At 39.2% G+C, this 4,883-nt stretch overlaps 1 long non-coding RNA gene across 3 annotated transcripts; it reads right to left on the bottom strand.

Annotated features, from left to right (window-relative positions):
- Positions 1–780: 780 nt before the first annotated feature.
- LOC110470278 (uncharacterized) lies at positions 781–4,843 on the bottom strand. 3 transcript variants are annotated; one of them, XR_014953543.1, is made up of 3 exons: positions 4,623–4,843; positions 2,786–3,064; positions 781–2,222 (listed from the first exon to the last, which is right to left on the bottom strand). It is a non-coding gene; the product is annotated as an uncharacterized LOC110470278 (long non-coding RNA). The 3 variants fall into 3 exon arrangements; XR_014953542.1 differs by having other exon boundaries at positions 4,636–4,841; XR_002465381.4 differs by having other exon boundaries at positions 4,673–4,841.
- Positions 4,844–4,883: the final 40 nt, after the last annotated feature.

Here is a 4,883-nt window from a genome sequence, read left to right as displayed (position 1 = left end):
GTCTTTACTTTTTGATCATTATCTGTACTCTGTCTCAGTTTCCTGTTAAAAGCAATTTTCCTATCTTTAGAGTAATAATGAAAGATTTCCACTGACAGCAGAAAGGATCTTGAATAAAATTGCTTAGCCTGAACTGAGTGGCAGAAGGTAACATGACTTCTTCTCTGCTCTTAGTTTACTCCATAATACTGCTTATTTGCTCTGCTCTGCTGCAGGAAAACACACCAGAAGTGAATGCCTTATTCTCCCTGTCCAAGCCCTCTGACCAGTGTCTAAGCTTGATGACACACATCTTCCTGCAATGTATGTTTAAAATACATAAAGTTAAACTGGGACCAAATGTACACCAGAAATCAGTTCCTGCAAGCATTAGCCATGCTTTGTGCACAGTTACTGGTCAGAGATTGAGGGATGTAAAGTGACAACTATTTCTGAGTCGTCAAAAAGCCATAATTGCTCAATAGTGACCTGCACACATTCCTCCTGTAGTGACCTGTTTAATTTTTCTTCCTAATCAGTGGCATTTCCTCATCTGGAGAGTCCAGCTTGTTGTCCCAGCCATAAAGAACTACTTAGGAACAGCCACACCTACCTGATGAGTGACACCTCTGACCCCTTTATTAGATTCAACTCTATTATTCATGCTACATTTTCTTTTCCACCTCCTCTTTTTTCTCTCCAGTGAACACAGAAGCAATGAGCCCTCACTCAGTGCTGTTGGAGGTTTTATATTTAGAGCAGTGCCAATCTCTTTCCTCTTTTTGAATAAACGTTAGATACTGTCTTTTAACCCACATCTTTATTTAAAAATGGAGGCATAAAACAGAACAGGATAAACAAAAGGACAGGTTGATATTTGCTTTCCACACCTAAAAGAACAAGATGCATTTCTGATATCGATTCTGAGTAGCAATTTATCAAAAAGGCGTAGAAGGCACAAAGCACACACTGCATCAAAAATAGAACTTCTAGAGGTGTTGGTTTGGTTTCTAAACCAGAAGTCCACACAGGTTTTAAAATAACAAATGGCTACTGTATTCATTTTGCAGGATTTTCTATTACTTCATAGCTGTATGAATTAAAATATTTATGTCCCAACTTTGTTCCCTGCCAAGCACTGATATTATTTAGTAGTGGATGGGGAGCTGGACTGTATTTGTTCAGTGTGGCAAAGGCTTCTTTGCCTACCGCACTGAAATTATTTTGAGATTTACAGAACATCTATGTAACCATAGAGAAAGCAACTTTCCAGTCAGGCCAGACTATGCTGTGAAGGGAGGCAGTGCTGACTCATGCAGACTGAATTATGGCAAATAAAACTTTGCCAACTGCTGAGCAGACACAAGGGTTTTACTTGCTATCCCTAGCTGCAGTGCAAGCAGGCAGAAATGCTCAAGCACACAGGAATTTCACAAGTGCCAAGTGCTGACAATACCAGAGTAATGGGGTTAAGCAAGGTTATTTGTTGCAATTTTACAATCCTTATGCCACAACTAGTAAATAATATTTTGGTAAGACAGAGTTGCAGGTTCATTTCAGACACATTTTTTTCTCCACGCTCAAATTTTGATGCAAGCCAAGAAGCTACTCTGATCCCAATAGGCTGGGATCCCTACTGCATTAGCTACAATTTTTTTTTTTTTCCATAAATCTTTCACTTTTAGGAGCTAAAACCCTGTTATTTCATACATACTGTTGGGTTCTGAGGACCAGTACTACTTTTGAGTAGTGTACTTCTTGTGTACCAGTTTTGTGAGGTTCTCTGGAATTACATGTTGCTTTTAAGGGATGAATAACATAAATATTGTGGAAAATTCGAAATAAATCTTCACAGATTTCAGAATGTTTCATGAGTTGCTGCAAAAAGGAAGTTTTTTCAGATTTGTGGATTTCTGAAAAGATGCAGGCATGCTATAAAACAAGTACATACTATGATAAAGATAGGCAAAACAGTGTCAAACAGTAAAGTGAGTTTATGATTAATAACGTAATTAATAAAAACAGGGATTAGTTGAAAGGGCAAAGAGATAACTGTAGTTTTAAGCTGGTTTATGGAAGTCTACACAAAAGCTCTGTGTTGATGGAACACAGAAGTTTGCCCTGACTAGCTCTTGCTTGCCTGGTGTAACGCTGAGTGTTCGAGGTGCTGCTGCCCCCATCTGCCTGACATCCTGCTGGACTTTTCCATGAAAAACGGAAGCAAAGGCAAATTCTTCCACCAGCTGCAAGAAATATGATTGTACTGTACCTCAAATCAGTGACAAAGTTGCTGCATTTAGGGGGTTGGATCTAATTTTGCAGTCTTTCCCCCAAAACAGAGTTGACCTCTTAGGTTTTGGTGGTTTTTTTTTTTTTTTTTTGTTTTGTTTTGGTTTTTTTTTTTGTTTGGTTTTTTTTTTTTTTTTTTTTGGTTTTTTTTTTGGTTTTTTTTTTGCGGTTGAAAATTGTTTTTGACGAGAGGTAAGTCTGTCAGAGCAAGTAACTTTGTAACTTACATTGACATTAAAGTTTAACAGGGTTCAAGCCAGAGCCGAAATCAATGGAGTGTGAAAAGAGATCATACTATCAGCTATTAATGCTTCACTTGAATTTTCATGCAAGGTTTGTTTTGCTTTTATCCTGCTTCTTGCTTTGGAAAGAGAAATCTATAACAATTTGCTGGTCTACTTCACTGATCTACTCTGTGTCTTTCTGAAAATTCATTTGCCAGAGGAATTTTGGTTACATAGTCACTAAAACACTTAAGAACAAATGATTCTAATATTAGTGACCAATAAATCCTCACCTGTTAAAGTCTGTTAACTTTAACCTTCATGCAAAAGGCAAAATTATCCTTTTGTCCTGTGTCAGGAAAAGGGTTTTTACTGCCCAAGAAGATAAATCCATTGGCACTTGGCATTGACAGTCCTTCCAAGAAATACTGTGCTGCGTTGCTGAGGCTGAATTTGATTTTCCTCTTCTGAACTGGGATCATCATGGATTGGATGCCACTGCCCAGATCAATATTTTGGCACTTAGTGAGCATATTAACTGGAAGGACAACTGCAAGCATGGCAGTTTCAACCTGCAGGAAAGACAAAGAGTACAAGGGTTGTGTTCCCTGTTTCTGCCATGCTGAGGTCCTCAGTCCTACCTGAGTAGTGCTCACTAGACTGACAGGATTTAAAATCAGATGAAAAATAAACTTTAATAGAGAGACACAACAAAGGAAAGAAGCCCTGTCATTATTTTAAAGATGTTAAAGGTTCCTGGTAAAACTCCCATCTTTGCTTGGCTTGATGAAGCCTTCATTAGTGCTGGAGTGGTAAATGAGAAACATGGATCTTATGGGCATTATTCCAGGTAAATCCACATCTGCAAACTTTGCTTTGCCCAGGTCACAATGGAACAACTCAATACACCTGTGCATCCCCAGACTATTCTTGACTTTATTCTTCAGTCAGAGAAACTACCCAGGGAAAGTCCATATCAATTCCACAGCAATAAGGCAGTTTTGAATCATAGCCTGCAATAAGTCAATTTAAACACACATCCATGGACAGGTTTAATTTCAGCATTTGCATAAGTACTTTATTTATCCACCAGACCCCGACCATTTTAGAGTGTAGAAAATAAATAATGCTGCAAGGTGAATTGTGCTTCCTGAATTATTAAAGTTTTTATTATCATCCTTATTCACTAAGTAGCCTTGGGTTTTATTTAATAATCATTCAGAAGCAGTGCTGAATAAAAATATATTTTAGCTGATCTTGGGTTTTTATGTTATTCTTACTGTAACTGGTGCTTCACAAATACAGCTTTTTCTTCACAAGATTCCTGAGGCAAGTTAATATTAGCATCTTCATCTTAGAGATGAAGAACAGAAAGGTGGAGTAATTTGAGCAAGAACATTTCAGACATTTGCTATTCTTGGATACTTCTCTTGGGACACAAAAGCTTACTTGAAGGACTTGCTCTGCCTGGTTTCATGTTTTCATTTGGAGTGGGATGCACTTTCTTTCCACAGAGCAAACCACACACAGCTCAAGTCAGCACGGCAGAAATCAAAGGCTGGTACAAGCTACAGTGCAACTCCTTTCCAAACAAACCAATTTGTCATCAGTTGTCACATTCCCACCTTCCTTCTGTTCCCAGCCATATGTTCCCCTCCCCTTCCCCCAGCACTGCCACCTGCCTAGCTCCTTCTGTGAGCTCAGCCTGAGGAAAGGGAAAAAAAAAGTGTGATTACTTTTTGACAACGAGCTACAGAATCAGTTTCGCATTTACAATAATAATAGAATCAGAAAGGCTTGTCTTGGAAAGTACCTTAAAGATCATCTAATTCCATGGGCAGGGACACCTTCCACTAGTCAGGTTGCTCAGAACTGCCTCCAACCTGGCCTTAAAAAGCGTATTTATTTGTTTTTAGTGTATGTTACTACTAATTCTAAAATAGATAGTTTATTTGTGTAGCTAGGCATTAGCAATTACATTTCAATTTACTATTCATTTACATAATACGTAGCAATCACAAAAGTTTATAAATATGCATTAGTAATTATCGCCAAATAACTTACATATAATTTACGCATATTAAAATATCATATAATGATACATTATTTATAAATTATATTTTATAATACCGGAACTCCATACGTTTTCTATGGTACTGTGGAGGAGGGGGAGCACCCACCCAGCACAGCAGCCCCTACACTGCGAGGCTGACGGCTAGTTACATTTTTAGGCATCCGTGAGTCACCAAAAAACGCCTTTTACGTTTTTTCACCGTCCCCTTCTCGCGCTCCATCCCTCCGTCCCGCCCACCGCGGGCGGGGCGCGCCGGGGTCGCGGCGCGTGCGCGCCGGGACGCGCGGCGGGATCGCGGCGATTCGGGGAGGGATTCC

Source organism: Lonchura striata, chromosome 3 (genome assembly GCF_050655825.1).
Source record: "Lonchura striata isolate lonStrDom1 chromosome 3, ASM5065582v1, whole genome shotgun sequence".
In the NCBI taxonomy this organism is placed as follows: Eukaryota; Metazoa; Chordata; class Aves; order Passeriformes; family Estrildidae; genus Lonchura; species Lonchura striata.
Note: the sequence above shows the minus strand (reverse complement) of the source record. Positions and strands in the feature narration are given on the sequence as shown.